This window comes from Canis aureus, chromosome 30 (assembly GCF_053574225.1).
Source record: "Canis aureus isolate CA01 chromosome 30, VMU_Caureus_v.1.0, whole genome shotgun sequence".
NCBI lineage: Eukaryota > Metazoa > Chordata > Mammalia > Carnivora > Canidae > Canis > Canis aureus.
Genome location: NC_135640.1, coordinates 18,379,535 through 18,405,696, shown reverse-complemented (window position 1 = coordinate 18,405,696; position 26,162 = coordinate 18,379,535). Strand labels below are relative to the sequence as shown.

The following is a 26,162-nucleotide window of genomic DNA, read 5'->3' as shown; positions in this document are numbered from 1 at the left end:
ATGAAATAAAATAAAATAGATATAGGGCTATTCTGTTTGTCTATTTCTTCTTGAATGAGCTTTAGTTTTTTTTTTTTAATTTTTTTAATTTTTATTTATTTATGATAGTCACAGAGAGAGAGAGAGAGGCAGAGACACAGGCAGAGGGAGAAGCAGGCTCCATGCACCGGGAGCCCGACGTGGGATTCGATCCCGGGTCTCCAGGATCGCGCCCTGGGCCAAAGGCAGGCGCCAAACCGCTGTGCCACCCAGGGATCCCGCTTTAGTGGTTTTTTTTAAAGGAATTTTATTCATTTCATTTAAATTATTGAAATAATTGTAGTTTAAAAAAAATAATATTCTTTTATTATTCTTTTTTTTTTCTGTTATTATTCTTTTAATGTCTGTAGCATGTGTAGTGAGTCTCCTTTTCCTGTATGATATTGGTAATATGTATCTTCTTTCATTTTTCTGACCAAAAGTTTATCAGTTTTATTTATCTTCTCAAATAATCTGCTTTTGCTTTCATTGATTTTTCTCTTGGTTTCTCTTTTTCTCTGTATCTTACTCTCTTTTCCTGTCCTCTTTGTCTCTGTCTATATATACACACATATATATGTAATTTTATTCTTTTGCTGATTTATGCTCTTTATTTACTTTCTTCTGCTTACTTTGAATATTATTTGCTCTTCTTTAATTTCTTATTGTGGAAGTTTAGAATATTTCAGATCCTTCTGTTTTTGTTTCATAAGTATTTAAAGCTTTAATTATCCCCTTATGAACTGTTTAACTTGCACAAATTTTGATATATTGTGTTTTCATTTTTATTTAGTTCATATATATTATGATTTCCTTTTTTATTTCTTCTTTGACACGTCAATTATTTACAAGCATGTTGTTTTGTTTAAAAAAAGTTCTGAAAAAAAGTTCTGGATTTTCCATATATTTTTCTGTTATTGATTTCTAATCTAATTGTCATCAGACATCAAAGTTTTTATGTTTTAAAAACTTATTTTCATTGAGACTTGTTTTATGGCCTGAAATATTTTGGTAAGTGTTCAAAAAAAGTTTGTATTTTGTCACATTTTTTATCTTTATTGTTTTGGTCTTTAATTTTTATAAGTTTTTCCATGTCTCTCCTTATTATGCCCACTTTGATCTACTTTCCTGGATATATAGGACATATTTATAATGGCTGTTCTAACATTTTAAAAAAGATTTTATTTACTTATTTGAGAGAGAGAGAGGGTGAACACAAGTAGGGGGAAGGAGCAGGGAGAATGGAGAAGCGGACTCCTCACTGAGTGAGGAACCTGATGTGGGGCTTGATCCCAGGACCCTGGGATCATGACCTGAGCTGAAGGCAGCTGCTTATTAACCAACTGAGCCACTCAGGTGCCCCTGTTCTAACATTTTTGTCTACTCTTTAATGTGTGTCATTTCTGCATCTGTTTGTACTGAGTGATTTTTCTTGCGCTTCTTTGCATACTTGTTTTTTTTTTTTTTTTAAGATTTCACTTATTTATTCATAAGAGGCAGAGAGAGGCAGAGAAACAGGCAGAGGGAGAAGCAGGTTCCCCATAGAGAGTCCGATGTGGGACTCAATCCCTAGATCAGGATCATGCCCTGGGCTAAGGGCAAATGCTCAACCACTGAGCTGCCCAGACATTCCTTTTCTTTCTTTCTTTCTTTCTTTCTTTCTTTCTTTCTTTCTTTCTTTCTTTCTTTCTTTCTTTCTTTCTTTCTTTCTTTCTTTCTTTCTTTCTTTCTTTCTTTCTTTCTTTCTTTCTTTCTTTCTTTCTTTCTTTCTTTCTTTCTTTCTTTCTTTCTTTCTTTCTTTCTTTCTTTCTTTCTTTCTTTCTTTCTTTCTTTCTTTCTTTCTTTCTTTCTTTCTTTCTTTCTTTCTTCTTTTTTCTTCTTTCTTCTTTCTTTCATTTTTTGATTGGATATCACACTGTGAGTGTTATATGTGGTGTGCTACAGTATTTGCATTCCTTTTAATATTTTTGGACTTTATTCTGGGAAGCATTAAGTTGCTTCAAAACAACTTGATCCTTGTTAGGTATGGCTTAAAGCAGTATCCTTCAAGGATTCTACCCAAGCCCCTTGTGTTAGGAAGCTTTCTACTCTGCAAGCTCATGCTCATGATGAAGGCTCAGAGGGAGCTCTCTGCAGACCTTTGGTGTTTTCTCTTGTGTAGCTGTCCCCTTCCCCTGTGCTATATTTTGGAAACTTCCCTAGACAGCAGAATAGGACAATTTTAGGACTTACTTTGTTTTTTCCCCTTGTCTCAGAGTCATTGTTCTCTAACAGTGGAGTCAAGATGGAAGCAGAAATAAAAACAGATCAGTTTTTAAGTGCTATTCATATTTTAGACATAATGAGACATCTGTTTCATGTGGGTTCTGATTTAGAAAGTGTCACGTGATCATTTTAAATACTATTGTGTATATCTTTTAATCATTTGAAGTCTTTTTAAAAAATATTTTACCTATTTTGGAGACAGTAACACAGGTTAAATCCAACTCACCACGTACTTAGTATCGTCACCTGTGCAGCTGAAACTTCCAGGAGAAAAACACAAGTAGAACACCGGTTTCACCTTAAAATTCATAATCATTAACATATATCTATTAAGGTAGAATACTAATATTAAGGTTGTTAAAGAAAATAAAACAGTTAACATAGAACAATTTGAAGAGTCTTATATAATCTTCATCTTTGTAACTGGATGTAGCAAACTTTTTAAAACTGAATCATATATATATATATATATATGTATATATATATAGTTCTATATAACTATATATATATTCTATATATATATATATAGTTCCTTTCAAACCTGTGCATTTGCAGAGGAACCTTAGTGTAAGAGGTATTTCTTTAGTTGTGGAAGCTGGTTCAGGCACATGGAGCTGTGAGATAGAACTTATTTTGGCATATGGTATATGAGTAGAGGGAAGGATTGAATTGAACCAGTGGGCAACATTATATCTATTGCTCCACTGGCAGAATTTGTTAGAAATATGAGATCAAAACCTAGCTCTTGGGAAAATTCCCGTGGAACTGTTAACTGTTAATAGGGGGGAAAAAAGAAAAGAAAATTGACTATGTTAAAAAAAAGGCTTTTATTAAATTCTGTTGGGTTTTTTCATGATAAGATTTTTTTTTTAATTTTTATTTATTTATGATAGTCACACACAGAGAGAGAGAGAGAGAGAGGCAGAGACACAGGCAGAGGGAGAAACAGGCTCCATGCACCAGGAGCCCGACGTGGGATTTGATCCAGGGTCTCCCGGATCGCGCCCTGGGCCAAAGGCAGGCGCCAAACCGCTGCGCCACCCAGGGATCCCTCATGATAAGATTTTACCAAGAACAGTAGATAGCATTTTATGTAAATATATTAGCTGTATTTCATTTCAAGTGGATTGAGTCACCATTAACTTGTACAAAATAAATGTACACATGCACATTATACTCCTTTACTTTTGTTCTCTAATTCTGACATTGACAGCTTGGACATACAATAATGCTAAGAAATATACTTCTAGGAGGTGTATGAACTTTTGACATCTGTTTAAAATGAAAGAAAACACCTTATTGAGGGTAAAAATGGACCCTAGATTTAGATTGAAATGACATAAATGGCAATTTTTGAAAAGTGCTTGATTTTTTTTTTTTTAGGTTACAGTGTTTCATACAAATCTAATTTAACCAATATGACTATATATTGGAGTTATATTAAAGAAAAGAATATGGGCAGCCCAGGTGGCTCAGTGGTTTAGAGCCACCTTCAGACCAGGGCCTGATCCTGGAGACCTGAGATCAAGTCCCACATCCCTGCATGGAGCCTGCTTCTCCTTCTGCCTGTATCTCTGCCTTTCTCTCTCTCTCTCTCTCTGTGTGTGTCTCTCATGAATAAATAAATAAAATCTTAAAAAAAAAAGAATAGAAAATAGTTATATTGTAAATTCAGGGAATGGAGTTAATGTCTGTCTTATGGCATGTGTTTACTAAAAACTGGAAGTTTTAGCAGCATTTTCTGTTCTAATTTCTATTAGATTAGATAAGATCTTTGGTCATTGATGCCTCAATTCAGGCGATATTGTAAAGTTCTCTTAAGGCAAAGGTTCATGAGAGAATCCAAGGAATTTTTATGGGTCAAGTAACACTAAGGTGGACCCAGAGTGGAATAGCAGCAGGAGGTCTCTTTTGTCCTCTAAGAGATATGAGCTATGATTTGCTACTTCTCACCATCTAAGGAATTTAAAGTTATATACAATATGACCTCATCCATTACTATAATGTCTGGCAAGTAATGCTGTTAAATCACAGCTGACCAATAACATAATTTCTACTAAATAAATATATTGCAGCTGCAAAAAGTTTAGTGACTTTTTGCCCATGATCAGTTACTGAGTCAGCATAGGGCCAGGAATAGAAATAGAAAATTCAATAACTTATATATCTTCAATATTTTTGCAGCACACAGAAAAATAGTCTCTAAGATGAATGACATACAACATGCTGAGTCTTTGTTCCTCCCGCTAGATTGCATTAGCTTACCTTCATTGGTTTTTGCCCCAAGTTAATTTTACTTATTAGGTCTGTGAAAAACATGGCCATGTCCTTGGGGCCTCTGGACATGCACACCGAAACAAATCAATTATTTGAAATGCCACAGAATAAATGCTATCAGAATAAGCTCCTTGGGAGAAGAAAGGTGTCATATAATTCAAAGCAATTTATAAATATCTACTTTCAGACACAGTGTGAGACCTGATCCAAACTTCTTTGAAGGAGATTTAAACAGAACTTCTGATATTATGATTACATTTTCTCTTGTTTCATGCCTAGGGTAATGTTAAGGCAGCAGAGTTCGAGTATTTTCTCTAATATTGGTAGAGAAGTATAAAAATAATGTATTTACTTATGAAGGGACATATATAGAAAATTACTTTGATTCAGATAGCTTCAACTGGTAGAGATTTATTCCCACTGGGATAGTGGAATCTCTGTTGAGGTTTTAGTGTATTCTTTGAGTATTGAAAATATTTGTAAAATAAAATTCTAAAGTAAATGCCTTTTAGATATTATGTCGATAAGATCAAAGTTCTAATATGTTGCTACAAATTTGATGAGGATTGTCAAAAAGTGAATTATGAGTCCATATAATAACAGTTACAAAGAAGACTTCTATGAATGTGAATATTAGGTAAGTGGAATAAAAATATTAAAAGTAGGTTTACATAAGTATTAAGGAAACTGTAATTATGTAGTTTCAGAATTAAAGCACCCATCTACACACACCTAAGAAAGAAAGAATTTAAACTCTAATTATCCTGAAAAGTATCAAGATTATTATACACTAGGCATTATGATTAGAAACTGACATTCATAAAGTATCTGACTTAAAAAATTTTAAATTTATTTTAAACTTATTTTTAAGTTTTTATTTAAATTCCATTTAGTTTACAGCATTATATTAGTTTCAGGTGTACAATACAGTGATTCCACATTTCCAGACAACACCTGGTACTCATCACAGCAAGTGCCTTCCTTAATCCCCATCATGTATTTAACCCATCCCTCCATCCACCTCCCTTCTGGTAACCATCAGTTTGTTCTATATAGCTAAGAGTCTGTTTCTTGATTTGCCCCTTTCTCTTTTCCCCCCTCTTTGCTCATTTTTTTCTTAAATTACATATTTGAGTGAATTATGTAGTATGTGTCTTTCTCTGACTGACATATTTCACTTAGCATAACACTCTCTGGCCCCATCACTGATCATCAGGGAAACATAAATCAAAACTACGATGAAATATCACCTCACACCTGTCAGAATGTCTAAAATCAACAACACAAGAAACAACAGGTGTTGGCAAGGATGTGGAGAAAGGGGAACCCTCTTGCATTGTTGGTGGGAGTGCAAACTGGTGCAGCCACACTGGAAAACAGTATGGAGGTTCCTCAAAAAGTAGAACTATCCTACAATTCAGCAATTACACTACCAGGTATTGACCCAAAGAGTACAGAAATACTAATTTAAAGGGTTACATGCACTCCTATGTTTATAGCAGCATTAACTACAATAGCCAAATTGTGGAAACAGCCCTAGTGTCCACTGACTCATGAATGGAAACAGAAAATAAGACTGATCTGTGGAGAGCCCATACTAAGACAGGTGGTTCTGGGAGTGGCCTATAGGAGCATATACTCTGGATTGGATTTTGGAGTGGGATCATTTACTGTTAAAAAGGTAATTATCATCCTGTTCTTGGTCTTAAGAGGTTGGAGATATCTTCTTTTCTAAAAGTATAAAAGCATAAAAATAAAGTCTCATCTGAGTCAGTCAGGATTCTCCAGAGAAACAATAGGATGTATGTATGCATATAGAAAGAGATTTATTTTGAGGAATTGGCTCATATAATTATGGGAGCTGGCAAGGCTGCTTCTTGGAAGGTAGCTCTACTGGTGAAAAATTACCTCAGTTTTTGGTTATCTGGGAAGAGCTTTATCTCTCCTTTATTTTGGAAGGACAGTTTTGCTGTGTATGGTATTCTCGGTTGGTATTTTTTTCAGTTCTTTAAACAAATCATCCCATTCTTTTCTTGTCTGCAAAATTTCTCCTGAGAAATCTGCTAGTAGTCTCATGGGGATTCTCTTGAATGTAATGAGTCACTTTTCTCTTGTTGTTTGCAGAATTTTCTCTTTATTTTCGATTTTTTTTTATTTATTTATTTTTAAATTTTATTTAAATTCAATTAATTAATATATAATGTATTATTGGTTTCAGAGGTAGAGGTCAATGAATCATCAGTCTTATATAACACACATTGTTAATTATATCACAAGCCCTCCTTAATGTCCATCATCCAATTACCTCATCCCCCCTCCTCCACCCCTCCAGCAACCCTCTGTTTCCTATGATTAGGAGTCTCTTATGGTTTGTCTCCGTCTCTGATTTCATCTTGTTTTATTTTTTCCTCTTTTCACCTATGATCCTCTATTTTGTTTCTTAAATTCCACATAGGAGTGAGATCATATAATAATTGTCTTTCTGTGATTGACTTATTTCACTTGGCGTAATATCCCCCAGTTCCATCCATATCATTGCAAATGGCAAGATTTCATTTTTTGATGGCTGAGTAGTATTCCATGATATATATATCACATCTTCTTTATCCATTCATCTGTTGATGGATATCTGGGCTCTTTCCATAGTTTGGCTGTTGTGGTCATTGCTGCTATAAACATTGGGGTGCAGATCCCCATCGGATCACTACATTATATCTTTAGGGTACATACCCACTACTGCAATTGCTGGGTTGTGGGTTAGCTCTATTTTCAACTTTTTGAGGAATCTCCATACTGTTTTCCAGAGTGGCTGCACCAGCTTGCATTCTCACCAACAGTATATGAGGATTCTGCTTTCTCTGCATCCTCGCCAACATCTGTCATTTCCTGACTTGTTAATTTTAGCCATTCTGAGAGGTGTAAGGTGGTATCTCATTGTGGTTTTGATTTGTATTTACCTGATGTTGAGTGATGTTGAACATTTCTTCATATGTCTGTTGTCCATTTGTTTGTCTTCTTTTGAGAAATGTCTATTCATGTCTTCTGCCCATTTCTTGATTGGGTTATTTGTTCTTTGGATGTTGAATTTGATAAGTTCTTTTTTTTTTTTTTAATTTATTTTTTATTGGTGTTCAATTTACTAACATACAGAATAACACCCAGTGCCCGTCACCCATTCACTCCCACCCCCCGCCCTCCTCCCCTTCTACCACCCCTAGTTCGTTTCCCAGAGTTAGCAGTCTTTACGTTCTGTCTCCCTTTCTGATATTTCCCACACATTTCTTCTCCATTCCCTTATATTCCCTTTCACTATTATTTATATTCCCCAAATGAATGAGAACATATAATGTTTGTCCTTCTCCGACTGGCTTACTTCACTCAGCATAATACCCTCCAGTTCCATCCACGTTGAAGCAAATGGTGGGTATTTGTCATTTCTAATAGCTGAGTAATATTCCATTGTATACATAAACCACATCTTCTTTATCCATTCATCTTTCGTTGGACACCGAGGCTCCTTCCACAGTTTGGCTATCGTGGCCATTGCTGCTATAAACATCGGGGTGCAGGTGTCCCGGCGTTTCATTGCATTTGTATCTTTGGGGTAAATCCCCAACAGTGCAATTGCTGGGTCGTAGGGCAGGTATATTTTTAACTGTTTGAGGAACCTCCACACAGTTTTCCAGAGTGGCTGCACCAGTTCACATTCTCACCAACAGTGCAAGAGGGTTCCCTTTTCTCCGCATCCTCTCCAACATTTGTTGTTTCCTGCCTTGTTAATTTTCCCCATTCTCACTGGTGTGAGGTGGTATCTCATTGTAGTTTTGATTTGTATTTCCCTGATGGCAAGTGATGCAGAACATTTTCTCATATGCATGTTGGCCATGTCTATGTCTTCCTCTGTGAGATTTCTGTTCATGTCTTTTGCCCATTTCATGATTGGATTGTTTGTTTCTTTGGTGTTGAGTTTAATAAGTTCTTTATAGATCTTGGAAACTAGCCCTTTATCTGATATGTCATTTGCAAATATCTTCTCCCATTCTGTCGGTTGTCTTTGAGTTTTGTTGACTGTATCCTTTGCTGTGCAAAAGCTTCTTATCTTGATGAAGTCCCAATAGTTTATTTTTGCTTTTGTTTCTTTTGCCTTCGTGGATGTATCTTGCAAGAAGTTACTATGGCCGAGTTCAAAAAGGGTGTTGCCTGTGTTCTTCTCTAGGATTTTGATGGAATCTTGTCTCACATTTATATCTTTCATCCATTTTGAGTTTATCTTTGTGTATGGTGAAAGAGAGTGGTCTAGTTTCATTCTTCTGCATGTGGATGTCCAATTTTCCCAGCACCATTTATTGAAGAGACTGTCTTTCTTCCAATGGATAGTCTTTCCTCCTTTATCGAATATTAGTTGCCCATAAAGTTCAGGGTCCACTTCTGGATTCTCTATTCTGTTCCACTGATCTATGTGTCTGTTTTTGTGCCAGTACCACACTGTCTTGATGACCACAGCTTTGTAGTACAACCTGAAATCTGGCATTGTGATGCCCCCAGATATGGTTTTCTTTTTTAAAATTCCCCTGGCTATTCGGGGTCTTTTCTGATTCCACACAAATCTTAAAATAATTTGTTCTAACTCTCTGAAGAAAGTCCATGGTATTTTGATAGGGATTGCATTAAACGTGTATATTGCCCTGGGTAACATTGACATTTTCACAATATTAATTCTGCCAATCCATGAGCATGGAATATTTTTCCATCTCTTTGTGTCTTCCTCAATTTCTTTCAGAAGTGTTCTATAGTTTTGAGGGTATAGATCCTTTACATCTTTGGTTAGGTTTATTCCTAGGTATCTTATGCTTTTGGGTGCAATTGTAAATGGGATTGACTCCTTAATTTCTCTTTCTTCAGTCTCATTGTTAGTGTATAGAAATGCCACTGACTTCTGGGCATTGATTTTGTATCCTGCCACGCTACCGAATTGCTGTATGAGTTCTAGCAATCTTGGGGTGGAGACTTTTGGGTTTTCTATGTAGAGTATCATGTCATCGGCGAAGAGGGAGAGTTTGACTTCTTCTTTGCCAATTTGAATGCCTTTAATGTCTTTTTGTTGTCTGATTGCTGAGGCTAGGACTTCCAGTACTATGTTGAACAGCAGTGGTGAGAGTGGACATCCCTGTCTTGTTCCTGATCTTAGGGGAAAGGCTCCTAGTGCTTCCCCATTGAGAATGATATTTGCTGTGGGCTTTTCATAGATGGCTTTTAAGATGTCGAGGAATGTTCCCTCTATCCCTACACTCTGAAGAGTTTTGATCAGGAATGGATGCTGTATTTTGTCAAATGCTTTCTCTGCATCCAATGAGAGGATCATATGGTTCTTAGTTTTTCTCTTGCTGATATGATGAATCACATTGATTGTTTTACCGGTGTTGAACCAGCCTTGTGTCCCAGGGATAAATCCTACTTGGTCATGGTGAATAATTTTCTTAATGTACTGTTGGATCCTATTGGCCAGTATCTTGTTGAGAATTTTTGCATCCATGTTCATCAGGGATATTGGTCTGTAATTCTCCTTTTTGGTGGGGTCTTTGTCTGGCTTTGGAATTAAGGTGATGCTGGCTTCATAGAACGAATTTGGAAGTACTCCATCTCTTTCTATCTTTCCAAACAGCTTTAGGAGAATAGGTATGATTTCTTCTTTAAACGTTTGATAAAATTCCCCTGGGAAGCCATCTGGCCCTGGACTCTTGTGTCTTGGGAGGTTTTTGATGACTGCTTCAATTTCCTCCCTGGTTATTGGCCTGTTCAGGTTTTCTATTTCTTCCTGTTCCAGTTTTGGTAGTTTGTGGCTTTCCAGGAATGCGTCCATTTCTCCTAGATTGCCTAATTTATTGGCGTATAGCTGTTCATAATATGTTTTTAAAATCGTTTGTATTTCCTTGGTGTTGGTAGTGATCTCTCCTTTCTCATTCATGATTTTATTAATTTGAGTCTTCTCTCTCTTCTTTTTAATAAGGCTGGCTAATGGTTTATCTATCTTATTAATTCTTTCAAAGAACCAACTCCTGGTTCTGTTGATCTGTTCCACAGTTCTTCTGGTCTCGATTTCGTTGAGTTCTGCTCGAATCTTTATTAACTCCCTTCTTCTCTTGGGTGTAGGATCTATTTGCTGTTTTTTCTCTAGCTCCTTTATGTGTAAGGTTAGCTTTTGTATTTGAGTTCTTTCCAGTGTTTGAATGGATGCTTGTATTGCGATGTATTTCCCCCTTAGGACTGCTTTTGCTGCATCCCAAAGATTTTGAACGGTTGTATCTTCATTCTCATTAGTTTCCATGAATCTTTTTAATTCTTCCTTAATTTCCTGGTTGACCCTTTTATCTTTTAGCAGGATGGTCCTTAACCTCCACGTGTTTGAGGTCCTTCCAAACTTCTTGTTGTGATTTAGTTCTAATTTCAAGGCATTATGGTCCGAGAATATGCAGGGGACAATCCCAATCCTTTGGTATCGGTTCAGACCCGATTTGTGTCCCAATATGTGGTCTATTCTGGAGAAAGTTCCATGTGCGCTTGAGAAGAATGTGTATTCAGTTGAGTTTGGATGTAAAGTTCTGTAGATATCTGTGAAATCCATCTGGTCCAGTGTATCATTTAAAGCTCTCGTTTCTTTGGAGATGTTGTGCTTAGAAGACCTATCGAGTATAGAAAGAGCTAGATTGAAGTCACCAAGTATAAGTGTATTATTATCTAAGTATTTCTTCACTTTGGTTAATAATTGATTTATATATTTGGCAGCTCCCACATTCGGAGCATATATATTGAGGATTGTTAAGTCCTCTTGTTGAATAGATCCTTTAAGTATGATATAGTGTCCCTCTTCATCTCTCACTACAGTCTTTGGGGTAAATTTTAGTTTATCTGATATAAGGATGGCTACCCCTGCTTTCTTTTGAGGACCATTCGAATGGTAAATGGTTCTCCAACCTTTTATTTTCAGGCTGTAGGTGTCCTTCTGTCTAAAATGAGTCTCTTGTAGACAGCAAATAGATGGGTCCTGCTTTTTTATCCAGTCTGAAACCCTGCGCCTTTTGATGGGGTCATTAAGCCCGTTCACATTCAGAGTTACTATTGAGAGATATGAGTTTAGTGTCATCATGATATCTATTCAGTCTTTGTTTTTGTGGACTGTTCCACTGAACTTCTTCTTAAAGGGGAATTTTAAGAGGCCCCCTTAAAATTTCTTGCAGAGCTGGTTTGGAGGTCACATATTCTTTTAGTTGCTGCCTGTCTTGGAAGCTCTTTATCTCTCCTTCCATTTTGAATGAGAGCCTTGCTGGATAAAGTATTCTTGGTTGCATGTTCTTTTCATTTAGGACCCTGAATATATCCTGCCAGCCCTTTCTGGCCTGCCAGGTCTCTGTGGAGAGGTCTGCTGTTACCCTAATACTCCTCCCCATAAAAGTCAGGGATTTCTTGTCTCTTGCTGCTTTAAGGATCTTCTCTTTATCTTTGGAATTTGCAAGCTTCACTATTAAATGTCGAGGTGTTGAACGGTTTTTATTGATTTTAGGGGGGGATCTCTCTATTTCCTGGATCTGAATGCCTGTTTCCCTTCCCAGATTAGGAAAGTTTTCAGCTAGAATTTGTTCAAATACATATTCTGGCCCTCTGTCCCTTTCGGTGCCCTAGGGAACACCAATTAAACGTAGGTTTTTCTTTCTCAGGCTGTCGTTTATTTCCCTTAATCTATCCTCATGGTCTTTTAATTGTTTGTCTCTTTTTTCCTCAGTTTCCCTCTTTGCTATCAACTTGTCTTCTATGTCACTCACTCTTTCTTCCACCTCGTTAACCCTCGTCGTTAGGACTTCTAGTTTGGATTGCATCTCATTCAATTGATTTTTAATTTCTGCCTGATTAGCTCTAAATTCTGCAGTCATGAAGTCTCTTGAGTCCTTTATACTTTTTTCTAGAGCCACCAGTAGCTGTATAATAGTGCTTCTGAATTGGCTTTCTGACATTGAATTGTAATCCAGATTTTGTAACTCTGTGGGAGAGAGGACTGTTTCTGATTCTTTTGAGGTGAGGTTTTCCTTCTAGTCATTTTGCTCAGTGCAGAGTGGCCAAAAGCAAGTTGTATTGGGAAAAAGAGAGGAGAGAAAGAAGGAAAGAAAAGAGAAAGAGAAAAAAAAGGGAAGAGAAAAAAAAACGAAAGAAAAAAAAAAGAAAAAGAGAAAGAAAAAGAAAGGAGAAAAAAAAAGGGGGGGTGGGGGAAGGAAACAAATCAAAAAGCAAAACAAAACAAAACAAAAAAACAAAAAAACAAAAACAAAACAAAACAAAAGAACCACCGGGGAGTATCTTCTGATTCTGTGTTCTTTAAGTCCCTTGGCTTCTCCTGGAAGTTGTCCGTCTAGCTGGTGTTCTGGGGGAGGGGCCTGTTGTGCTGATTTTCAGGTGTTAGCAGTTGGGGGAGCTGCTGTGCCCCCGCCTGGTGCAGGGCTCAGTGGGGGTTGTTTTACCCCGTGAGGCCGCAGGAGGAACAGCCCCAGGGGCGGGGCCGCTCTGGAAACCTGGATTCAGCTCCGGCAGGAACTCCGTCTGCAGGGCCTGGAGGCTCCGGGCGGGGCCGCTGATCTGCTCAGCTGGGGGCAGGAGCGTCCTCGCTGTCCTGGGCCCTCCCGGCCTCTGCCTGTCCCGGGGGAGGCGGGATCCTGGGCTGTGTCCCGGCGCCCTGTGCTCCGGGGCCTGCGCTGTTGGATTCGCGCTCCCGGGCCGCGCAACCCCCTCCGCGGAGCTGCCCCCGAGCCCCCCGAGCTGCTCCGGGTCCCGCCGTGCGCGCTGCAGCCCTTAGGGAGCTCGGCGCACTCTCCCGGGGCGCAGGTGCCTGTTAGTGTCCCCGGGAGCCCGAGGGCATCCCCGCCCTCCCGGGTCCTGCTCCACCTCCCCGCGAGCCCCTTTCCCCCGGGAAGGTCGGTGCAGCTCCTGCGTCTCCGGGACGGGGCTCTCCTGTCCTGGGGACACTCGCCCCGGCCTCAGCCCGGCTCCTCGCGGGCCCCTCCCCCTTGGAGGCCTTTGTTCCTTTATTTCTTTTTCCCCGTCTTCCTACCTTGATAGAAGCGCGAACTCTCCTCACTGTTGCATTCCAGCTGGTCTCTCTTTAAATCTCAGGCCGAATTCATATATTTTCAGGATAATTGGAAGGTTTTCTAGGTAGTTTGGTGGAGACAGGTGATTTGGAGACCCTACTCTTCCGCCATCTTGCTCCTCCCCCTATTTTCGATTTTTGATTATTTGGTTATACGTTTTGGTGTAGACCTCTTCAAGTTCAACCTATTTGAAAATTTTTGGGCTTTGTGAATCTAGTTGTCCATTTCCCTCTGCAGATTTGGGGAGTTTTTAGCCATTATTTTTTGGAAAGTCTTTCTGTCCTCTTCTACTTCTTTCTTTTAAGACTCCCATAATGTATATATTGTCTTTTGATGGTATCCTATAAATTTTATAGGCTGTTGTCATTCTTTATCATTCTTTCTTTTTGCTTCTCTGACAAGATAATTTCAAATGACTTATTTTTGAGTTTACTAACTCTTTCTTCTACTTCAGTGAGTTTGATGTTGAATCCCTATAATGAATTTCTTGGTTCAATCACTGTATTCTTTAGTTCTAGGATTTCTCTTTGTTTTTATGGTTTCTACTAATTTGTTGAACTTCTCATTTTGTTTACGTATTGTTTTCCTGATTTCATCTAGTTATCTGTGTTCTCTTGTAGTATATGGAGCTTCTTTTTGATGTCAAGTACTTTATATATATCTCCATATATTTGGGGTTAATTACTGAAGTTTTATGAGTTTCCTTTGGTGGTGTCATGTTTCCCTGATTCTTCATGATTCTTGTATCCTTGGATTGGTATCTATACATTTAAAGATGTGGACACTTTTTCTGATCTTTACAGACTGGCTTTAGCAGAGAAAGGCATTCACCAGTCACTCAGCTGTGGATTCTAGATGAGCCAGTTGTGCTGTCTGTAGTCACCTGGAATCTCTTACTTGGGGGCCATAGGCAGATAAATGGGGCCTGCTGCTGGATTCCAGAGTTGTGCAGGATCTGTTGCCAGTGTTGATGATCAAATGAGATCAACCATCAGTGTTCCATGGTCAGGCAGACCTGTTGCTGGGGCCCCTGCAGTCAGGAGGGGCTGGATAGAGAGGTTTTGCAGTTAGGCAAGGCCACTGGCAGGGATTCACAGTGTAGTGAGGCTATTGATGGGGTTTTGTCAATTGGGTAGGACCAGTAACAGGGCTCAACAGTCATACTGGTGGGGTTCCAACATGGGGCAATGCTACTGAATGAGGCTCCTTGATAGGGCTGATACGTAGGGCTCCTGGGTCAAGTGAAGCTTTTGTAGTGGGGCCAGGCTCTTTATGGGAATGCATGGCTGGCAGAGCCAGTAAGAAGGGCTTTGTGGTCCTGAGGTCCCTAACAGGGCTCTGATTAGGAAGAGCTAGTTGAGGGTGTTTCTTAGTTGCAAGGCTGTTGACAGGGCTCCCCAGTGGGAGAGAGACTTCTGACAGCCTCCATTATTGGGCAGGGTGGCTGGTGGAGCTCTTGATCTTGTGGCATCTGCAGGGGCAGGGGAGGCTCCGTGGTTAGGAAAAGCTGGCAAAGAACTGGTAGGGCAGCAATTACACAGGGCTTATAAAGCCACTGGTGGAGGTAAGGGGCTAGTGCCAAGATATGCTCTTGCTGGCATCTAAAAGTCTTGTTCCTATTATTTGTTCCTAGATGTTCCCATGTGTTTGAGCCATAATTCACTTATTGTTCTGCATGAGCCAAGACAGAAGTGGGCCCACTAAGACAGTGTCAAAGGCTGAAGAAATTAGATGTTGATCTTGGTCTCTTTTCCCTTATAGGAAACAATGTAGGCCTGTGGGATCCTTCTTGTCACTGTGCCAACATATAATTATAAGTGTAGCAGACCAATAAAGAGTAGCCTTAACAGTTCCCTATGTCAGAGACAAGATCTTCATAAGAGGGGACTATAAGCCTGAGACTTAAGACTGACAAACATGGCCAAATTTCCCTAAATTCTCTAAGCTTGCAAAGAATCTCATGCCAGAGAAAAAAGACTATTGTTGTTTGGAGAAAAGGTGAAAACCTTAGCCAACACTAGCAACTTAAAACACAATGCTCTGTAGTCCACAACTTCTGCTCTTGTCATTCCCTGTGTTCTCTACTTAATATTATGATAAGAGCTCAACACAGCCTGAACTAGAAAATAAAATTCTTGGGGCATCTGGGTGGTTCAATTGGTTAAGTATCCAACTCTTGATTTTGGCTCGGGTCATGATGCCAGAGTTGTGAGATTGGGCCCTGCATCAAGCTCCATGCTCAGTGCAGAGTCTGCTTGAGACTCTCTCATGCCTTCTCTTTCTCTTTGTTCCTCCCCCCACTCACACATACTCTCACTCTCTCGCTGAGAAAAATAAATAAAATCTTAAAAAAAAGAAAATAAAATTCTTGCTATGGGAGGGAATAGTTCACAAACAAAAGAAATCACAAGATTTGGCTAACATATGCTGTCAGGAACCAGAGGAAAGTGTATAGGATCTTCAGGATGTTAGAATTCAAGGAATAAATTATAAGCCTGGGTAGGGAAAAACCAATTAAAAAAATTTTTTTATTGGACTTCAATTTGCCAACATTTAGCGTAACACCCAGTGCTTATCCTGCCAAGTGCCCCCCTCAGTGCCCATCACCCAGTCACTCCAACCCCCCACCCACCTCCCCTTCCACTACCCCTTGTTCATTTCCCAGAGTTAGGTGTCTCTCATGTTTTGTCACCCTCACTGATATTTTCACTCATTTTCTCTCCTTTCCCTTATTCCCTTTCACTAATTTTTATATTCCCCAAATGAATGAGACCATATAATGTTTGTCCTTTTCCGATTGACTTATTTCACTCAGCATAACACCCTCCAGTTCCATCCACATTGAAGCAAATGGTGGGTATTTGTCGTTTCTAATGGCTGAGTAATATTCCATTGTATACATATACAACATCTTCTTTATTCATTTATCTTTTGATGGACACCGAGGCTCCTTCCACAGTTTGGCTATTGTGGACATTGCTGCTATAAACATCGGGGTGCAGGTGTCCTAGGGTTTCACTGCATCTGTATCGGGAAAAACCTATTGACATAGGGGCAAAGTTTTAATGTTTTGGTAAGTCTAACCTGTTTAGATATGCCTCTGGGATGGCTCCTCATAACAACAATAACAACAACCGAAATACAATTACCTGATGAACAAAAGCCTGAAGTTAGACTCTGCATTGGAAAAATTAGAGTGTCACTGAGTTTTCCGATATAAGTTCACACACCAATACTCATTGCTTGAAAAGAGGCCAGATTCCACTAAGAAAGATCTTCGCAATATCAACATATAAATTTATGAGAGAAATACAGATTTTCCCCCAGGTAGCTATAGTTACTTACCAAGGTAACTGTTCTGGAGGAAAAGAAACTCCTAGACTATGAGCATTGTTTGGATAAAGATCTGAGGTTACACAGTTACCCAGTGACCCAAAATGCCACTATGGTCTTCTGGATAAATAGGGGTTTATGGAGTTCAGGATGTATATGGAACTCTGGCCTAAGTCCATTTCTTGATGAACCTCATGGTACATGTATCTACTCGGAAGGCACTTCCCTAATCACTGAATGCATATTTTGTGACTGGTGGAACTCTAAAATTCACTTCCCGACCTGTGAAATAAGAAGCCATCATTGTAGGAAGGCTCATGGGATATCCCTGAATCTATTTCCTCATTTTCAGCAAAAATCAGAAGCAACAGTACAACCCCAGAGGAACTGCCCAGCCTAGTGCCACTATGAAATATTTAAAGGACTATGGAGAGAGGAGTTAGTAACATCATATCCCTGTTTAATTTCTTTCTGTGGTCCCTGTAAACACAAATTGATCATGACAGATTATGATGCAATAAATAAAGTTAAATAAATGATACTCTATTCTCAGTTCTTTTGCTGAATATGGTATATTTATTTAAAAATATAAACACAATCAAATAGTGTATGCAGAAGAGAAGGAAAAATCTGCTAGGGGAAACTCTAATGAGGTATTTTGCCTATTACATTTTAGATTGATATAATTCATGAAGAAAGACTAGCTGTTTTAGTGCTTAGTCTGAGAAGGAACTCAAGAAACCAATTCTTAGGAGGAAAACTGATTTCATAATCTCAAGTGGAAGTCACAAACAGGCTTTCCTGATAAAATCTTCAAAGCTTGAAGAGATAAGACAAAAAGCATGTATTCTGTTAAATATTTCTTAATAAATATGCAAAAAATGACAGTTATATGAACATAGTGTTTGTATATTTAAAAATGCATCTATTTTCTTGCTCTGAGTATTTTGTCCTGACAAGAGTTTTGCCGATATTTTGTTCTAGAAGGTTCAAAAGTAAAACTTACCAATATGTCAGGAATATATTGGTGTTATATATCAGGAGTTCTCTGTATGATGAACATTCTAGACTGTCCTAATGGTGTCAAACAATGAGAAGCCAAACATGATCACATCTATGTGGCAAAGATAGCACAGTGAAGGAATAGTGGGAGAATGAATCACTGTTGTCTTTGTTTTATGCTCCATGCTTTTGACTGGTTTAGCAGATGATTATAAAAACAGCAGTGACTTGTTTGTTTCCAAATAGCCAGACCCTTCATACTGGCTCACCACCAATTATGCAAGTGCTAAGTATTCAAAGAAAGACTGCAGGTAACCATTACTTCTCTTTGGTCCCTTTACCAAACCTGTACTTCACTTATTACTTGTTAATATTTTGAATTTCAGAAATATACAGGTAAACACAGTTTGCTAATTTTTACTTAACCAAATACATTTTAAAATAGGTAAAACAGGGGCACCTGGGTGGGGCTCAGTGGTTGAGCATCTGCCTTCGGCTCAGGTTGTGATCCCTGGGTCCTGGGATTGAGTCCCAGAGCCTGCTTCTCCCTCTGCCTGTGTCTCTGCCTCTTTCTGTGTCTCTCATGAATAAATAAATAAATCTTAGAAAAATAAAATAAAATAGATAAAACAGTTAAATTCTCACAACACAAACCTAGTTTTCATATTCATTAAAGCATTTTAGAATTACTCAAACATGAAAATTGAAAATGTGTGTCCTTATTTGGAAGAGTCAAAAGCTGAGTCATTTCACTTTTTTCTGTTGCTTCTAGTTGCTAGAATAGTGGCAACTCACATAAATATATTTAACATATCCATGTAGATTCCCAGCATTGAATTGATGGGACTGTATTTTTGAACTCTATATATTAGTACTATTTCCAAACACCGGATTACTTTCTGCATATTATATAGAAGGAAACACTGAAAAGAACTAATCCACCATAAATTGCCACAGAGTAGAATGGCACCATCCACAGTGGTAGGTGGAAAAAACATAGATCCTAGTGAGGATACAAAAATGAGACCCAGCCCCACTCCCAGGCATGCTGTCATGTTTGGAAATTTCCCACTGAGTGTGCACATGACCACAGTGGAAGGGCTTTGATGTCTACTGTGTACTATGCAGCTCTGATGAGAAGAGCCTCCCCACTGCCCCATATCATGAAAGGAGCCACTATGGCACCCTTCACACTAGAATATAGTGACTAAGCAAGTGGCTTTGGGTCCTGGGCTCTCGTCAAATAATATTGATTGTACCAGTATTCCAGCTCCAATTATGGCTGCAAAGGTTGCACTGATTGTCACCCAAGAGCCTTTCATCATGAATTCATGGGCAGAGTTCTGTTCACTTCCAGGGTGGACAAAACTGTAAAACCAATACTTCTGGAGAAGTACATATATGTAGAATGATTTCTATCCTTAACATACTGAGGCCAAATTACAGCCTTTTCAGTAGTTCCAATTTAATTGTATATTCCTAAGCCATAGTAGCACAATGCTCCAAGACCAAACAGACTATTCAGCAATAAGCCATCTTCTCAACTGATCAAGTTTAAATATTTTTCTACCAATGGTTCCAATACTGCCTCCTTGAGTTCTTGGCCAGCTTTTCCATACCAGATACCAGTTCCCTGCTAGGTGTTAAGCATATTATCTGCTGGATGTTAAGAGCCATTGATTCTTTGTGGTGGAAATCTTCACAGCAGAGGAGACCTTGGTGAAAGCTGGATGGAACTCTCTGGAAGGTAGTGTCCAGAAATACACAAGTCTTAGAGTCAGCATAGTGAGGTTTACCAAGCAGATTAAAATGGTCAGCCCCTAGTCACCTCAACCGTGCAGTTACCCTTGTGGACTGGTGAAGTGCCAATGTTCATACATTCCTATTCCTTTGCCCACTCTTTACTTCAAATTTTCTTAAGCTGCTGAAATTCAGAGTCCATTTGCTATTTCAGCCCAGCTTACTCTGAATAATATAATATTCCTATTTGGTGCATTTCTCTTTTACTATTGGCAACATGTCTTATATAAGTAGTTACAAGTTATGAGTACTATCATAAGGGATGGATAAAAACAATTTGTAATATACAAAATTAATTACTCTGGTTTTCAATGTATTTTCAAAAGAAAGGACACTCATAAATATTTTCACAGTATTATTTTTGCTAGTAGTTTGATCTGCATTGATAGTTTTCTTAGTATTATTAAATTTCTTATTGAACAATGACTTGTAAAGGGGAAAAATAGGTTGTAATAAACTTGGCTTTGTCAAATATCACAATTAAAAAAATTTTTCAAAAATATTGAATTGATTTTGAAGAAGGCTGTGTGAATACTACAAACAGACTTCTGTGGACTGAATTGTCTTCTAAAATTCATATCCTGAAGCCCTCATGATGGCATTAGTGCCCTTATAAAGGAGGAAGTGACACCAGAGCTATCGCTGTAATATGGGGACACAGCAAGAACAATCTAGGAAAAGGGCCATCTCCATGAATTGAATCTGCTGGCAGCTTAATCTGAGATTCTCAGACTCTAAATATGTGAGAAGTAAATGTCTGTTTTTAAGCCTACTGGTCTATGGTATTTTGTTATAGCAGTTTAAGTAGACTAAGACACCGGTCTAACATTTTCTTTTTCTGATGTTTTATTTATCGAAAATCTTGGCCAGGATATTGTAAATATTTATTATTACAATTTACCCTGAGGTAAAGTGTTAAAAAACAAAGCTAGAGAAGGAGCACATCATGTAATTGTGTGACGTATTATAGATCTTAAATAGAGCAAAATCTTTTCAGGTTTTAGTAAAATATAGGATTCATGTAATTTGTGTGTATGTGCTTGTTCAGAGTCAGGACATTACAACAGCTGTGTTGTAATGGTAAGAAAGGAACAAAGGAGCCCTATTTAGAAATTATGTTTTGAAATCATTAGTAACATATCTTGTATTCTATTATTGTTGGGTATAAACCAAAGTTTTAAAATATCCTTACTATTCATAGAGGTATATACCCTGGTAAAGCAGTGATTTTCCAGTGTATCATCAGTCATACAAAAAACTTATTTTTATAGGGAAAAAAAAGTCTACTCTTCCTGGGAGTGATAGTTATGACCTTATGGTTCTTTTGTCAATTAATATCCTAGCACTAATGGAGAGGCAGTGTAGAGATTCTGCAGAGACCTGTGGAATTGTACCACACTGAGATAGAAAGTTTTTGAAATAAGAAGGTGTAGAAAGGTCTGAAGGCACCAGTCCATGTTAACAAGCTATTCTGTGCAATTATTTGCTGAATAATGTCCATAATTGTAAAGAATATATAGAAGGGTGTGATAAAGTAGCTAACTTTGGGGTATATATACCAGAAATGTTTAGTCTGTCTGCTGTCCTGTCATTTATGTTTTCTCAAAGAGGGGATAGAGAATGGGAAGACCTATCTCATTGAACATAATATCTTCTCAAAATAGTTTTTAAATGGATGTGTTGTGAATCCAGTTTTCAGCATGAGTGTTTGCAGTTCATGACACATCTAGATGGAGTATTTAGCTCTCTGATTTTCAACTGGTCATTTGAAATTTGAATAATTAGTTTGGAAACTAAATGAAGGAAATTCCAGCCATGTAACATCCATTATTTGTTGATTAAATTTTACTTTAGCATGGTGGAGCATAACTTTTGCATATGTATTTTTGTTTATCCTAAGCTTCTACTTCAAATTGCAGGGCTAATTGCTAATTGAATCTGAGAATGTGAGTTTTATTGGCCCTATGATATAAATACCTGTCTGCAATACCCCCCGCTCATCAGAAAAATTCTAATTTGTTTTTCCTCAAAGTTGGACATGAGACAGTTTTTTCTTTGTATAGCTTTCATCTTATTTCTCAGAATTCCTTTAAGTTAGCTGATATATGTAGACTCCTCGCTGACCTTGGGATCAGGACCTGAGCTGAAGGCAGAAGCTTACCGAATGAGCCACCTAGGTGCCCCTAGCTGTATGTTTCTAAAGTGGTAGAAAGTTCATGTAGCTATTGCAGTTCAGGGTGAGGATCTCAGCTCTGTCGTCTGAGAAATATGCGAGTCAATGCATGTTGAAGTTAGAGGGCTCTGGGGCTTGCCTGGCTGAAGTCATAATAAATGCATATGTAAAATTTAATGCTAATTTAAAAATTTATAATAAAATTTGGAACAGAGATCAGAGTTCATTAGTCAGTATACTCTCTTGGAAGACAAATCACATGCAAACCAAAAGATAATTAGAAAGTTGGTGGTAATTTGCTTCAATGTGGATGGAACTGGAGGGTATTATGCTGAGTGAAGTAAGTCAGTCAGAGAAGGACAAACATTATATGGTCTCATTCATTTGGGGAATATAAAGAGTAGTGAAAGGGAATAAAGGGGAAAGGAGAGAAAATGAGTGGGAAATATCAGTGAGGGTGACAGAACATGAGAGACTCCTAACTCTGGAAACAAACAAGGGATGGTGGAAAGGGAACTGGGCGGGGGTTGGAGTGACCGGGTGATGGGCACTGAGGGGGGCACTTGACGGGATGAGCATGCTATATGTTGGCATATAGAACTCCAATAAAAAATATATACAAAAAAAGAAAGTTGGTGGTAGGAATAGAATCAGAGGAAGATGAGTTGGTCAGGTGATTTTGATGGCTAGTGTTAAGAAGGTATGGAGTGGCACTAGTATCAAACAAACCCTTTTATGGTCCAGGACATTCTTTTCCTTGAAGAGTGCTGTAGATAGATTGATAATTCTTTTTTTTGTTGGCATTCCACTTTCTATAATTATAATAATAGCCACCTCCCTTCTGATTAATAATAATTATTTCTTTAGCTATGGCAAAACCTATTATTCAATTCCTGTGAAGTCTTAGTCTAAGGATCATCTGGTTCTTTAGTATGGTTTGGCATATCTCTTCTCTGATCTTTATAGACATAAGTAATCTTATATTTCTCTTTTTAAATTCTTAAAAAAGTACCCCAGTATTGCATATATTATACAATACATAGCTTCTGTTTGATCTCTTATATGAGTTATTCTGCATTCTCTCATCAGTATGTTCCTTCCAAAACATGAATTTAAAATTTTGTGTCCTTTCAAGTTTTAGATTATCTTATTCTCTATTGATATAATTCCCATTTTCACTAATAGTGACTTCCCATTGTTGGTAGTGAGAATAATATCACATACCATCTCACATTGCTCTCTCTCTCTCTCTCTAAAGATTTTATTTATTTATTTGACACAGAGATAGAGCACAAGCAGAAGGAATGGCAGAGGGAGAGGGAGAAGCAGGCATCCTACTGAGCTGGAAGCCCATTGCGGGGCTGGGAACCTGGGATCATGTCCTGAGCTGAAGGCAGATGCTCAACCAACTGAGCCATCCAGGTGCTCCTCATATTGCTCTTTAATCAAACCTCCCTTTCTTATGAAATCTGAATTTGGTCTTGGAGAATCCTTGTTAGTATAGTTGATCAGAATTGGCATTAGAGCTGAAATCAATTTACCATCTCTCTGGTCTATTGAATAAAGTCTTCGTTTTTAACCTGACATCAATACAATTTCCATTCTGCTCCTAATTTGACTCTACCATGAAGTATGATGTTAGCTGTAGTTTTTTTTTTATATACTATAACTTTTATTTATTTTTTTATGGAACAATTAACATGCAGTATTACATTCATTTCAAGTGTACAACATAGTAGTTTGACAACTCTATACATTATGCTATACTCATTGCAAGTGTAGCTACCACCTGTCAACTTATAATATTTTTACAATACCATTGACAGTGCTGTGCCTTTTATTCCCATGAATTATACATTCCATTACTGGAAGCCTGCATCTCCCAATCTCCTTCACTCTTTTGCCTATCCCTCACCCTTGCTGTGGTTTTTCATAGATGCCTTTTATCAATTTGAGGAAGTTCCCTTCCATTACTAGTATGAATAGTTTTTGTCAGAATAGATGTTGAAATTTATCAAATGCTTTTTCCGCATCAATAAAAATGATCATATGGTTTTTTTTAAGATTGTTAATGTGGTAAATTATATGGGGTTGATTTTTAAAAAAATATAAAACCAACCTTGCATTGCAGGGGTAAACACAACTTGATCATGATGTATTATCATCTTCATGTACGATTGGATTTGATTTGCTAAAATTTTGTTTAGGATATTTGTATCCATGTTTATGGAGGTTATATTCTTTTGCATTTAAAAAATCTTACAATGTCTTTGTTTAGTTTTGGTATCTAAGTAATCTTGATTTTACAGAATAAGCTTAGGTGTATTATATCTTCAGTTTTCTAGAAGAGTTTATGAGAATTGGTGTTGATTCCTTTTTAACTGTAGGATAGAATTTACCAGTGAAGACATCTAGAAGTAGATTTTTCTTTGGGAGAAGAGTGTTTACTAAGAATTCACCTTATTTAATATATAGAACTATTTAGGTTTATCTGTTTCTTCTTGGGAGAGTTTTGGCAGTTTGTGTCTTTTAAGGAACTTGTCCATTTCATCTAAGTTGTTGAGTTTATGGCATTAAGTTTTTAAAATAATATTCACTCATTTTTTAAAAAATGTGTAGAATATGCTATAATGTCACCTCTCATTCCTTATTTTGCCATATTAAATAGAATTTTTAAATGAATAAAATATTTGTAAGAATCAGTTTTTCCTCCACTGGAAGAGATGCTAAGATTGAAAGAAGCTTCAGAATTGTGGGGAGAAAGGAAGAGTCAGATCTTGGGGAATGTCTTTAAGCAAGTCTCAAGCTCAGACCTGCATTTCCTCTACATTTTTGTTAAGTTTTGTTAGAACAAAATTATAAAGGGCTTGTGGCTTGCTTCCTTGGTATGCCTGATGTGAATTCAGGTCTTCAGAGAAATTTCTTGAATAGCAGAATGTTAGTAGATGAGCAAACAGTCACAGATTTTTGCTTATCCAGTGTGGTATGTGATGCCACAGTTTCCAAGTGCCCAACTGAGAAGGGTTAAATAGGGATTGTGAGGACCTAAAAGACTTAACCTGACATACATAATTGGTGTGATGAAGATAGAGTATGCCTGCCATCACCCTCATACCTGAAGGGTAGAAAACATACCAGAAAGTGAATGTCAACCACCAAAATTTGTGAAGAATATGTATCTTGGTGGAGGTCAGTGGAGGAGACTTGTGGACCAGATAGTCTTTCTCCTCAGTTTTAGAATGATAAGTAATCTGTCGGGAGCTTAAATCGCCCTTAGGTCAGGAGAATCTGAGGATTCTAATATGGATTGAATATTTACTCAAAAGAGTCTGTGGGAGACACAATGGAAATGTGACTGATTATATCTTGAATTTGAGAAGGGTAGTTCAAGAGTTGGTAAAATTCAGTTTTAGGGGGAAAGAGGTTAGGTTTTTACACATCTGCAATTTAGTGATGTAACACATTCAATAGACCCAGAATACCAGACAACCAATGGTCATATTTTTTTTTCCAATGGTCATATTTTTGTTCTCATTTTATCCCACTTCACAATAGCATTTGATATAGCTCACAAGTTCCTTTCTTAAAATCATTCTTTATTTATGGGATCATCAGCGTTTTCTATAAAGGGCCAGATAATATAGCCTAAAATACAGTCTCTGTTACAGCTGTTCAACATTGTTATTGTACCATGAAAACCATTTTTACCTTAGGGGTTTAGGGGTTGTGCAAAAACAAGCCGGGTGAGAGTTTGGAGGCAGGAAGTGGAAGAAGGTCAGGTTTGACTCATAGACTATACTTTTGTTTACCCCTGTTCTTTAGTTTACATCATACATCCACAATTTTCCTTCTACTTTTTCTGTTCATTTCTTTTTAGTACCTTTGCTGGCTATTCCTTCTCTACTCCATTTCTCATTGTGATCAACCGTTTTCCCTCCAGTTAAAAATCTCTAAGTGGTCATATTCATTCCTATAGCCTTTTATTTTACTTTGTTTTATTTTATTTTATTTCATTGCACTTTTTTGGGGGGAAATTTTTGTAGAGAAAGTAAATGAGTCACTAAGTTTGTAACCATTATTTTGTGTGAGGAACTGCTTTTTATTATTCATTTCTTTCTTTTCATTGTGTTTCTGTGCTTTGCCTCCCCTTTTATTGTGGT

The 26,162-nt window shown here is 37.8% G+C and overlaps 1 protein-coding gene, 1 long non-coding RNA gene and 1 pseudogene across 13 annotated transcripts in view; 1 reads left to right on the top strand and 2 right to left on the bottom strand.

Moving 5' to 3' along the window:
* Nucleotides 1-26,162, top strand: part of LOC144301763 (uncharacterized) — a 305,839-nt gene that overhangs the window by 170,621 nt on the left and 109,056 nt on the right. The gene's annotated exons all lie outside the window — the stretch shown is intronic.
* The window catches only part of LOC144301762 (uncharacterized), a 161,350-nt gene that overhangs the window by 91,658 nt on the left and 43,530 nt on the right, over nucleotides 1-26,162 (bottom strand). The gene's annotated exons all lie outside the window — the stretch shown is intronic.
* Nucleotides 18,779-19,813, bottom strand: LOC144301597 (growth hormone-inducible transmembrane protein pseudogene; annotated as a pseudogene).